This window comes from Globicephala melas, chromosome 21, assembly GCF_963455315.2.
Source record: "Globicephala melas chromosome 21, mGloMel1.2, whole genome shotgun sequence".
Taxonomy (NCBI): Eukaryota; Metazoa; Chordata; class Mammalia; order Artiodactyla; family Delphinidae; genus Globicephala; species Globicephala melas.
The window spans coordinates 26,860,747-26,874,328 of NC_083334.1; the positions used below are offsets into that span (position 1 = coordinate 26,860,747).

Below are 13,582 nucleotides of genomic sequence, written 5' to 3' on the forward strand. Positions count from 1 at the left end.
TTAGGGAGTGTTTAACAGCTCACACCCTGTAAATATTCAGATTTGGAAATAGTCTTTTCACTGATCTGTATCTTAGGGCAGATATTTCAACTGTTTCTAGTGTACTGTCGGCACGAATAATTCTGACACGGAAGACAACACTGTTTGAAATCAGAGAAATTGTCATTAGAAATTACAGTCCTGGCCTCCCCTGGTGGCTCAGTGGTTAAGAATCCGTCTGCCAATGCAGGGGACACGGGTTCGAGCCCTGGTCTGGGAAGATCCCACATGCCGCAGAACAACTAAGCTCGTTTGCCACAACTACTGAGCCTGCGCTCTAGAGCCCACGAGCCACAACTACTGAGCCCATGTGCCGCAACTACTGAAGACCACACGCCTAGAGCCCGTGCTCCACAACAAGAGAAGCCACCACAATGAGAAGCCCGCGCACCGCAACAAAGAATAGCCCCCGTTCGCCGCAACTAGAGAAAGCCTGCGTGCAGCACCGAAGACCCAATGCAGCCAAAAATTTAAAAAATAAATAAATAAATTTATAAAAAAGAGAAAGAATCAGGATTCCTATTTAAAAAGAAAAAAAAGAAAGAAATTACAGTCCTATTTGGAATGTTGTTTTAACAGTCACATGTCTTATGTCTGTACACTGGGATCACATGTTAAATAAAATATTATTGTCCAGATCAAAGTTAATATATAGTGGGCATTCGATAAATTGTAGCTAGGGAGCCCAGTACATATATATTATATTCCTAATTTTAAGTCAAGTTGATGTTGACATTTGTCTAGTTGAAGACCACAAGTTACCTTGGGCTATATTTTGATCATGGAAGAATTAGTTGAGTGGAATTCCATTATAATATAAATGTGAGACTCATAGGTACCCACGGACCCAGGGGAAAAGACTGTGATCAAAAGGTTTATGTAGGCTGAAGAAGGCCAGTCACATTCACTGGATGAGTTTTGAACGAGGAGACAAACTGAAAAACAACAGTGGGTGAGTGGACCCACCACTGAAAAACCAGTGAGGCTTCTGTAAGTGTTTGGAACAGAAAGAACAGCAGCATATCAGTGAAGGAGATAGCTGTAAACTGCTTGGCCCAGTACTTTACCGATTGGCAAGAGTATGAGAAGCAGCAGTAGAGGAAGCCCTCTAGGGGACTCATTATGCATTTGTTATGAGGCATAATGAGCAGACTAGGCCTCCATCATTTCACAGACAATTCTGCCCAACTGTCAAGTAGGCATTGAAGTCACTTTTAATTTGAAACTTTAAAATATATGTAACCTCTAAATGGCAAGGTCGTACTGTATAGCACAGAGAACTATATTCGGTATCCTATGATAAACCGTAATGGAAAAGAATATTTTTTTTAAATGTATAGGTATGTATGTGTGTGTATATATATATATATGTATAACTGAATCACTTTGGTGTACACAACACAACATTGTAAATCAACTATACTTCAGTAAAAATAAAGTTAAATTAAAAATTAAAAGTAACCTCATTTGATATTAACCAGCAAATTAGATCATAACAATTAGATTAGTGTTACTAATAATAGTAAAGCCAACAGTAGGTGACAGTTTCGTAGAGGAACTCCAAGGGGAAAACAGAATGGGCCGCTATTTCCATCTTATGTGATTACCTTGAGTGCCAAGTGTTTCTCTGAAGCTTTTTTTATCTCAGGCATCCAACTAAGACCAAGTGTAATCTTCTAACTTCCAAATTCTGAACCCAAGTTCCTACTAATTTTCAGTTAACTCTTCTTCCCTGCTTTTCCAGAATACTCCATGAGCAACAAAAAAAAAGCAGCTGGGGATTTTTGCTCCCTTTTGGAAAAAATGCCAGCATGTCTTTCCTTCCTAGAAAAGCCATAAGCTCCTGGTGGGTAAGTACTATCTGATGCTTGATTTATGGTCTCTGTAACATCCAACACAATGAGTAGATTTATAATTGAGGGATTGGTTAGTTGTAAGAACACATTTTATAGTGGGCAGAGAACCCAGGAATGAAGAAAGCTCTCTGTCACAGCTGGAATTTCCAATATCCCTGTGATGCTAAACATGAGTTCCCTGTTGCTTTACTTATCTGACATCTATTTCTCATCCGCCATCACCAACTGCTACCACTGGTGTTTTACTGTTTTTTACGTTGACTTTCTTTGCTGTCTCCCAACCGCCCCCCCCCCAAAAAAATCACCCTGAAGACAATTTTGTGTTGCTTTTTGGTGTAAAATGCCAAGTCTGTAAAAATGTAGTTTATACAAAAACCAACAGGGAAAACTAAAGGCAGTTGGCCTAAAAACTTCACTTGACATGTCCTAACATCACCTCTTTTGAACCTTTCTTCTTGCTTTTGTTATTCTGTTCTATGACAGCAGCTATATTTAGTACCTTGTGCTATCTCCATTCTTAAAAGTGAAGAAAACGTTAATTGTGTCAAAAGCTAAGCATCATTTAATTACCCTTTTTAAAGAATGTTAAAGGCACTGAAAATATTTAACCACCAGGTGAATTTCAGAAAAGTAGCAAGATTAGGCAGTACAGTGTTCCAATTCAATGAGCAGCAGACTGGGTTTAAAGAATGTAAGTGAATGGAAGAGAAAATGTGATTAAAATGTCAGCCCTGCCAATGGTCGATTACTTTTCCCAAAATATACTAATAGAGTTCCTCAAGCAGTTTATTGTGTCTCTTATCTCCACCATCACCTTTCTTTTTGGGGCAAGTAAGGCCTCCAATACAGTTTCCCAAATAGTTTCTCACTATTGAAACAGAGGTAAGTCTTCAAAAATTACGTAATTACGATTTGACAATGAAACACTTGAATGTTCCGTCCCAGTTTATCTTTCTAATAGGAATTTTAGCCCTAAGAGTTTTCAGCCACCTAATTCTCTGCCTCACATTCTTAATGGACTGAAAAAAATGGTGTGGGTGATTGGGTAAATGGGGTAGAAATGACTCAAAAGTGTTAGATCGATAGTAGGGTAGGGTAAAACTTGATATGCAGATTAAGTTCGAGGTTTGAAGAGCAGGTGCTCCCCATCATACCTCTTACTCTGAAGGAGCTCCTCTGATGTCAGGCCCCCCAGCATAACCCACTACCGCCATCTGTGCTTTTCTAATTCACCGTCTCTAAGTTAGTACTTTGAAGTATTTGATTTCATTATCTATTCACTTCAACCACACGTGTGTATGTGTGTGTGTGTTGGGGAAAGAGGATTAAAAAAATGAAATAGCATATTGTCCTTTTCCTAAAAGGTTCAGTCTTCCTAAGACACATTTATATAAACAAACTAAAGCCTGCACCAAATGCACTGGAACATAGAAGAAATAATACCCAGCTCTACATGGGGAAACCAGCAAAAGCATCACAGACACAAAAAGTTTGAGTTTGATACAATCAATGATAAGTAAAACACCCCACTAGAGAGACCAGCAAGAACAAATGCACAATGGCATCAGAGTCAATGGTACAGCCAAGAAAACGCACTGAGTTGGGATGGTGGTAGTGCAGGGTACATGGGGGAAGGGCAGGGATTGCAACAATTGAAACTATTAAAAAATTAAGGTTGGGCACAGACCATGATAAAAGATTGTTATCACTGATAGAAAGCTCCTGAAGAAGGATTTGGTAAAGAAAATTATGTAATTGCTTATTCTGATGGGCAAGTGTCGGTAAGATTAGAGTCAAGGAAACTAATTAGAAGGTCATCTCAAGGGTTCAAAAAATAGATGACAAAAACCTTTTGTGAAGTCAATAGCACTGGTTATGAAAAAGAGTAAACAGTTTGAGACATTTGAAATTGAAATTCACATAATTGAGTTGTACAGAAAGATGAAAAAGTGTAGTAGAGGGACTTCCTGGTTCTTGACTTGGGCTTCTGCATCAGTTACAGTGCCGTCAATAAAACTGAGAATATAGGAGGAGGAGCAAGCTTGAGTGAAAAAGATACTGTTCAGATTTGAACATGTTGATTTTGAGGTATTTGTGGGATTCCTCAGGCATTGAACCTATCAGGCACTTAAGTATATGTTTGTAATTCAGGAAAGAGTTCTGGTCTGGAAACTTGGATGCAAGCACCATCAGCAGAGAGGTGTTAATGGAAGCTGTGTCTTGGTATGAGAAAGTATTCAGGATCCTTACCAACCCACCTCAACATACAATTCCAGAATCCCCTATCATTGTTTTTCTAAGCAATTCCTTTCCTACAGAGAGCATATTCTTGTCATTATCTTGACACAAACTGTATGCACTTTTACCCCCATGCCCTTGTTCATACTATTGGTAGTTCCTAAAAAGTCCTCTTCCTCCTTCTTGACTTTCAATATGCTATTTTTCCTTTAAAATAAACCCAAGTCTCTCTTAGTCTAGGAATCGTTTCATGGCTAATTTAGTTACACTAAATATTATCACTACTTGTTTTGAATTCCTAAAGGATATACTATCTGTCTCAACTATTAGTTACTTATATCCTAGTTAGTATTAATTTATAATTTTATAACAGTTTGTACAAATGTATAATTTAATGCACATATTCATAATATATGTGCAAGTATTTTTTATGTCTTTTGTAAGTTATTATTTTTGAAGACTATAGATTATACCCTATGAAGGTATACGTAATGTACTATATCACATATGTCATAGGTATACCACAATTTTACTATCAGTCTTGTGATATACATATTATAATAATTATACTACTAATGCTGCTTACACAACCTCTTTAAAAAATGGTTGTAAGGGTCAAATGAAACAATTTGTAAAAAGTACTTTGTAATTGTGAAGAATTTTATAAATTTAAGAAAAATTATTATATTATTTAAATGATAAATATATGAGATTTATATACATTGTCACATCCTATATGCACAATGAATGATCGTTAGAAATAAAAAGTTTTGGATCAACTGATGTAACATTACAGACTAGACCTTGTGAAACACGGCTTCAGAGACTTAGACTGTTGGCCTTTAGAAGTAGGTTCCTCATTTTGGGATGAGGGAAACTTTTGTATTCTGAACTAACAAATCAGAACAAAAGAAAAGAATTCCAGATTCTCAGTTGTTCTGGAGAATGTCATGTTAGTTATTTCCTCCTTGTACTCTTTTAGAATTACGTTAAAAAAATAGTGTTCACTTATACACATTCTTTAGAAAATAGAAATGACCATAGTAAACAACTTTTTAAAATAAGAAGAAACTTGGAAATCCTCTCTACCTGTCTTGTAGACTTATAAAATTTTAGTAATAAAGACAGTGTAGGGCTTCCCTGGTGGTGCAGTGGTTAAGAATCCGCCTGCCAATGCAGGGGACATGGGTTCGAGCCCCAGTCTGGGAAGATCCCACATTCCACGGAGCAACTAAGCCCATGTGTCACAACTACTGAGCCTGCGCTCTAGAGCCCGTGAGCCACAACTACTGAAACCTACGCACCACAACTACTGAAGCCTGCGTGCATAGAGCCCGTGCTCTGCAACAAGAGAAGCCACTGCAATGAGAAGCCTGTGCACTGCAACAAAGAGTAGCCCCCGCTCGCCGCAACTAGAGAAAGCCCATGCACAGCAACAAAGACCCAACGCAGCCAAAAATAATAAGTAAGTAAAATAAATAAATTTTAAAAAAATTGTCAAGGTGAGGGAACACAGAAGACTTTGGTAAGGAATGCAGGAACAGTAAACCTTTGGAGAAAGCCAATTTTCAATGAAAGTTAAGAGATAGAAAGAGCACTAATGGAAAAGTTTCAATCATAGGGAAATTTCATTGCTTAAAGTACCACAAGGTTTCCCTATAGCACAACTAAAAGGAGCTAGGAGGAGAGATGGAAAATGTGGAGAGCTCTGAAGGCAGGAAGTCTAACCCGAAAAAAAAGTGGGAGTGGACAGGAAGGAAAAGATTTGCTCCTACAATAGTAAGTATTGATAATTGGCATGAAGGAAGTGTTGTATAAGAACTAGATATCTTAGCTCTATTCAGCTCTTCTTTGCTAAATTCATTTCACATCACTACTCATAGATAATACTTTAATATTGAAAACTAAATCATTGAGGGTTGGTAGAGAAAAAAGGTTATAAAGGAAAGTGAGGAAGAAATTTAGATTTCAACCAATTTTTACAATAAGGAAAATGAATTTAATGAAGTTAAATAACCTGTCTAAACTTCCTCAGCTTGGGAATAGAACTCATGTCTTTTAACTGTACTGCTCCTAATTAACTATCAATCAAAAGACTCATATTTTTGCCCTATCTGTGCTATTAGCTAGCTTTCTTTGATTTATTTTTAATCACTACATGCTTTTTTTCTTTTATTATTATTTTACATATAAGTCACACAGAAAGGCAGTGTTTGCCTCTCTCTGTGTCTCCTGGTGGTAGTGTAAATTCAACCTGGGAGCTTATGCTAGCAATACTGCGTGGAGTTTCATTTCTTTTCTCAAATAGAATGGTGAGGTTAACCTTTGATTTTGTATTCAGGATTCTCACATTTCCACTAAATTTTTGATCAACACATTATTTTATTAAAATTGCAAACAGCTGTGGGGTTTTCTTTCTGGCCTGCTATTTTTCTTTTATTTCTCATATTCTTCCCCTGAGGAATAGCATGTAACACATTAATAGACTTTGCCACTGACAAATGTTTAAACTTAATAAAGTCAGTTCCTCTTTCTGGTCTGTAAGTCATTTACATGTGAAGTGAGGAAATTGTACTACACTATTCCTCAAGTCATAAAAGGAGATGTAAGAATTTGCTGTGAAAACCTTCATCTATCCTATTTACTGTTCCTTTTCCCCACCAAAGCTCAAAGTGTTAGATTTTCCCCAATTTCCAGGTATTCAGAATTCTGTTTAGTTCTGAAATGTATAGCAGACAGTGTCTACCCTAAGGTCATGCTGCAGTAACAAAGAGCCCCCAAATTGCAATTTGTATCCAAAGGGGCACAACGTTTGAGTTATGCAGGATAAATAAGTTCTGCAGATCTAAAGTACAGCAATGTGACTCTACAGTTGACAGTACTGTATTGTATACCTGAAATTTAGTAAGAGAGTAGATATAAAGTGTTCTTACCACAAAAGAAAAGAAAAAAAGTTGAAAAAAGGTCACTAAATGAGGTAATGGATATGTTAGTTTGTGGCAGTTATTTGACAACATACATGTATATCAAAACATCAGGTTGTATACCTCAAATGTATACCATTTTTACTTGTCAATTAAAGGTGAAGGTAAAGGTTACCCATTCATACAACATCCGCTGTGAGTCTGAATGAATTCCAAGTTAATTTTCTTCCACATGAAAACTCAGCATTCCAGTCTGTTCTAATCTCATGACACCTCCACAGCAGCACATGCTATCAAGATCTCTGGGTGAACTAGAGAGTCAAGCATTGAAAACAAAGTGCTTTGCAAGAAAGTGACATGTAGTGCTTTTGCTCACATTTTATAGGACAAACAAGTCCTATGGCCCTGCAGAAATTCAAGGGATAGGGAAATGCAACTCTCCTAATGTTTCCTGATGAAAGAACGGGCTAATGGGGGATAGTTGAAATACCCACATGAAATAGAAAAGTAGCATTTAAATTCCATTTTCCCCTAGTTTAAGTGCTCATAATAGCCAGTAATAATTCAATATTCTAGGTGTTCTTGTATTAACATGCTATTAAAATGTTTATAGTAATGTACAGGTGCTCTTATCTTAGTTTAAACACTAGCTTAAGGAAATTGGTTGCTTTCAAAATGGTTATAAACAAAAATTATTTGAGATTTATGAACTTTAAACCATTAGTGCCCATGAATTTAATTCTCTGTGTACATTTTCAAATTCTGGGTGTTTTATTATTTTCTGAGTTGGTTTTTTTTTTAAATAAATTTATTTATTTTTGGCTACGTTGGGTCTTCATTGCTGAGCGTGGGCTTTCTCTAGTTGCGGCGAGCAGGAACTACTCTTTGCTGCAGTGTGCGGGCTTCTCATTGCGGTGGCTTGTCTTGTTGCAGAGCACGGGCTCTAGGTGCACGGGCTTCAATAGTTGTGGCACGTGGGCTCAGTAGCTGTGGCTCGTGGGCTCTAGAGCGCAGGCTCAGTAGTTGTGGCGCACAGGCTTAGTTGCTTTACAGCATGTAGGATCTTCCTGGACCAGGGCTCAAACCCGTGTACCCTGCATTGGCAGGTGGATTCTTAACCACTGTGCCACCAGGGAAGCCCCTGAGTTGGGTTTTTCTGTTTGTTTTATTTGTTTTGTTTTGTTTTAGTCTGTAAAAATATGTAGGATCTAAAAGTCACTTATCCAATCTGGAAATCTTTTGTATTAAAATTATAATTATTGGGTGGGCCAAAAGGTTCATTCGTTTTTTTCCGTAACATGGCTCTAGTAGCACTTAGTTGTCTTTAACTTCATTCGAAACAATTTTGTTAGATTGTATGTGACAGCTGTCATATCAGCGTGCATTAAAAAAAAGACATCAGGGCTTCCCTGGTGGCGCAGTGGTTGAGAGTCCGCCTGCCGATGCAGGGGACACGGGTTCGTGCCCTGGTCCGGGAAGATCCCACATGCCGCGGAGCGGCTGGGCCCGTGAGCCATGGCCAATGAGCCTGCGTGTCCGGAGCCTGTGCTCCGCGACGGGAGAGGCCACAGCAGTGAGAGGCCTGCGTACCGCAAAAAAAAGTAAAAATAATAAATAAATAAATAAATAAAAGACATCAAAATTGGTGAATTTTTATGTAGCCATTTTAATATTGAAGATGGAAGGAAAAAATCAACATTTTCGGCATATTATGCTTTATTATTTCAAGAAAGGTAAAAACGCAACTGAAACACAAAAAAAGATTTGTGCAGTATATGGAGAAGGTGCTGTGACTGATTGGACGTGTCAAAACTGGTTTGTGCAGTTTCATGCTGGAGATTTCCTGCTGGATGATGCTCCTAGTCTGGTAGACCAGTTGAAGTTGATAGCGATCAAATTTATGCAATAACTGAGAACAGTCAGTGTTATACCACGTGGGAGATAGCCGACATACTCAAAATATCCAAATCAAGCATTGAAAATCATTTGCACCAGCTTGGTTATGTAAATCACTTTGCTGTTTGGGTTCCACGTAAGTTAAGTGAGAAAACTTTCTTGACTATATTTCTGCATGCGATTCTCTACTGAAATGTAATGAAAACGTTCCGTTTTTAAAACAAATTGTGACAGGTGATGAAAAGTGGATACTGTACAAAAATGTGGAACAGAAGAGATCATCGGGCAAGTGAAATGAACCAACCACACCGAAGTCCGGTCTTCATCTAAAGAAGATGATGTTGTGTATATGGTTGGATTGGAAGGGAGTCCTCTATTATGAACTCCTTCTGGAAAACCAAATGATTAATTCCAACAAGTACTGCTCCGAGTTAGACCAACTGAAAGTGGCACTTGACGAAAAGCGTCCAGAATTAGTCAACAGAAAATGCATAATCTTCCATCAGGATAATGCAAGACCACATGTTTCTTTGATGACCAGGCAAAAACTATTACAGCTTGGCTGGGAAGCTCTGATTCATCCGCCATATTCACCAGCCATTGCACCTTCGGATTTCCATTTATTTCAGTCTTTACAAAATTCTCTTAATGGAAAAAATTTCAGTTCTCTGGAAGACTGTAAAAGGCACCTGGAACAGTTCTTTGCTCAAAAAGATAAAAAGTTTTGGGAAGACGGAATTATGAAGTTGCCTGAAAGATGGCAGAAGGTAGTGGAACAAAAGGGTGAATACGTTGTTTAATAAAGTTCTTGGTGAAAATGAAAAATGTGTCTTATATTTTTATTTAAAAAACTGAAGGCATTTTTGGCCTACCCAGTACAATAATTTAAGGATAAAATTCTTAGCCTGTTTTTCCAGTCCTATATTAAAAGAAAATGTTCCTAGCAGTACTATTCAAAAAGGGAATTAGGGGGCTTCCCTGGTGGCGCAGTGGTTGAGAGTCCGCCTGCCGATGCAGGGGACATGGGTTCGTGCCCCGGTCCGGGAGGATCCCGCATGCCGCGGAGCAGCTGGGCCCGTGAGCCGTGGCCGCTGAGCCTGCGCATCTGGAGCCTGTATTCCGCAACGGGAGAGGCCACAATGGTGAGAGGCCCGCGTACTGCAAAAACAAACAAACAAAAAGTAATTAAAAAGGAATTAGGAAGGAATTGCAAGATAAATATCACATGTGAAAAGTTTGGAGTTCTCACCACCTATGTGACAAAATTGCCCCAAATTTACTCAATTAGGCTGAAATGAAATAGGATGTCTGGATCTATGCTTTGGGATTTTCCTGAAGATGTATCTTACCACTGGCCTCTTTATTTTCCTTGATTTGCACTTTATCTATGGAGAGTGGAGCCCTAACCAGGAGCCTGCCAAGACACAATGGGTATTTTCCCAGAATGCTTCATGGTGAAGTTAGTAGACTAAACAATCAATTTATATGCCTCTCCCAGGCCCTTTCTCATATACTATGTTCCCACAATGATTGGTAAGTGGACAAGTGGGACTCATGATTCAGGTCCTTTACCCACAGTTGATTGGACCAGGCACAAGGAATCATGTGACCCCCCAAGAAAGTAAGAGGTAGAGTCTATGCCTTGGAGCTCCTGAGGGCTTTCCAAGTCTGGCTCAGGAATACCCTGAAAACCAACTATACTGCCATGTCTGGGTTCCTTAAGATATTGCTTTAACTTTGAAAAAAAAAATGTAGCTTTTCAGGTGTTTGTTTTGCTTAAAGTAGTTTCCATACCTTTATGTCCCTTTAAAACCAAATTATCCCTGATGAAGACACTAGGCATATGCCAGATAATAGCAGGTAACAATTTTGAGCACTTACTATGTTTCAGACACTATTCTAAGCACTTTATATCTATCAATTCTTCAATCCTCACCACTGCCTAAGAGAGTTGCTAGTATTATCCCAATTTACAAATAAAGAAACCAAGGCACAGGAAGGTTAAATCACCTGCCAAAATCACAGAGCTAATAAGTGGCACAGCCAGGATTCAAACCATTATTGAGTCCAAGTTTGTACTGCTCACCACACGACAGGCCAATAAATCGAGAGATGAGGTGTTGGGGCAGGGAATAGTGACTTTATTTGGAAAGCCAGCAGACCAAGATGATGGACTAGTGTCCCAAAGAGCCATCTCACCTGGGTTGGAATTCAGGCTTCCTTTATCCTAAAAGGGAAGGGGTGTGGCTGGTTGTTGCGAACTTCTTGGTGCTGGAATCCTGGTGCCGGAATCCTTTGTTTTTCCAGCTGTCCATGTGGCTCTGGTCACAATGTTCTATAAACCTCCAACAAGATAAATGTTATTCTCTGTTCTGCAACTTTTTAATCTCTGTATGAATGGAAAAGTGTTACACATTTAAAGGTCAGGGTCTTGAGAATGGGCTCTCCTGTATATTTCAGGCTACAGGCAACATTCTTTTACACAAAGTGCAGAGCCAGCATGACTCAGCACAGGCAAGAGAGCATAAGGGTTAGGGCTAAATGAATAGATCCAATATGGAGTCAGGCTTGTTCTTCTCTGTTACAAAACCTATGAAGTCTGATTCTAGAGCACGTGCTTTAGCCTTTGGAGGTAATAGCTCTTGGTGTCTCTCTGCTTGGGTTTATATTCACTAATGCCGAAAGCAGAATATGGTAGGTCTGAGAAGTTCCAAAGTAGAGAGCCTCCAGAATAAGACATCTGGGAAAGCATTGGGGTGATGGGAGAGTATGAGATCCGGCGATGCCAGGAACTAGCATACAGTGATCAGAACACTCCATTGAATGCCTGAGAAGTTTGCTGACATTCTTGCTTGGAGCAGTGGTGTGGAGTGGAGTATGAAAGCTGGGCCCGGTGGAGGTAAGAGCGTTGCTTTTGCTTTTGCTCTTGCCTTTTAGCCTCTCAAGAGTTTATAAATTAAGCCACCAGCTTATAAACATGAATCATTTGCTGAGTGACTAGGTTCTGCAAGGTTTTACTTTCCCCAGAACATAACTGATTCAAATGTTTTGAACTATATCCTTTCTATTGCTAATAAACTTTGAGTACTGACTGGCGAAGATTAAACAAATAAATAATAGAGAGGTTTTTTTTATAATTTTATAATCAGGTAACTCCAACAGTTGAATTAGTCTCCAGCACTTCATTACCAGACTCGGTACAGACTAAACATTGTGCTACCTAACAGATTTCTACACAGATACTGCCACAAGTCATGCTTCTGATTTCCTCCCCCTTGACAAGAGACATCGGATATTTTGTGAAGTGCGGCTGACTTTTATCCCCTGCATTAAACAGAGCACCTTTTTTTTTTTTTTTTACCTCCATCATACTCCGTTCCTTCATGGGAAACACTAAGCATGACTCATGGTACCTGCCGGTGCTTATTACCTTGGGCTGTGTAAGAGGTAAAATAAAAATGATCAGATTTAAAGGGCCAGAAGTAATGAGAATGCGGAAAGAAAATCACCTGGAATAAATTGTTACATGAGGACATGGTGAATGCCCCGTAGCAAAGTGCTGAGCCTTGACAGTGCTTTCAGGCCCCCACTTCATGTGGAGGTAAAACAACATTTCCTGTATTCTAGGCAGTGGGAAACAAGCCAGTGACCCGGCAGGGAGAAATGCTTGTGATTGCTCCAGTCCTTACATCTAGAAGTAATCTCGTCAGAATCATTGCAGGATATAGAGAATACCTTACTAGTAACAGGTGAACACAAAGTTTAGTACCCAGGTTGGGATAAAGGAGATAACGTTGATGAATGTGTCTATAAAATGTTCACAAATGGAGGCCACTGAGAAATATGATTCACTTTGCCTTTTACCAGTAAAGTCAACATGCTTTTTAAAAATTTGAAGACTGAAATTATGGACAAGCTTCTTGTGCAACAATGTGTCACCCTTTCCGTACATTAGAGGTACGGACTCCATGAGTCTACACTTTGGACTCTCATTTGAGAATTTACAAAGTACTACAGCCCTTGTTGTGAGCCTTTAACTACTGCAGTAATGGCCCCTTTTCATCAACTTAGGGTTTTTTTTTTTTATTTTTTGTGTTTTTGGGTTTTTTGGCAATTTTAGAGGATTATCCATCAATTTCATGGGGAAAAAGGAGATATTTCATATCAATCGGTTTTATAATCTACAATTTTCTTATCTGTTAGGCTCTTCTGTCGTTGGTCTGGCTAGGGATTCCCAAACACTAATGAATATGAAAATTACTTGGCGAGATAAAGCATTTATACAGATTCCTGGGATTGTCCCCAGTAGCTCTGGGTGAGGTCTTGAAAACTAATTTTTTTAACAATGACTCAGCTGATTCCTATGTAGGTGCTCCAAGGACCAGCCTTTGGGAAACATGCTCCCAGAATGACCAAGTTTGCAGGGCAGCACGTTGCTTAGGAATAACCCTACCAATGTGGGCTTAGGTTCAGAGAAGAGCTGGAGAACAAAAGAGGATGGAACATGAGAGACTACCACAGGCCCATGATGCCTCCGTCTCCGTGCCTGGGCTGGCTGCCCTGCAGTGGGAAGTCTCATTTTTAATGAGTAGAGAGGGACTTAAAAGCAAGTTCCCAGGAAGGTGAAGT

General features: G+C 39.1%; 1 long non-coding RNA gene across 1 annotated transcript in view; it reads left to right on the forward strand.

The window, feature by feature from the left end:
* The window catches only part of LOC132594403 (uncharacterized), a 155,954-nt gene extending 146,270 nt beyond the window's left edge, over positions 1–9,684 (forward strand). The window contains exons 5-6 of the long non-coding RNA XR_009560562.1: positions 1,784–1,889; positions 9,188–9,684. This is a non-coding gene — a long non-coding RNA (uncharacterized lncRNA). The remainder of the gene's footprint in view (positions 1–1,783; positions 1,890–9,187) is intronic.
* Positions 9,685–13,582: the final 3,898 nt, after the last annotated feature.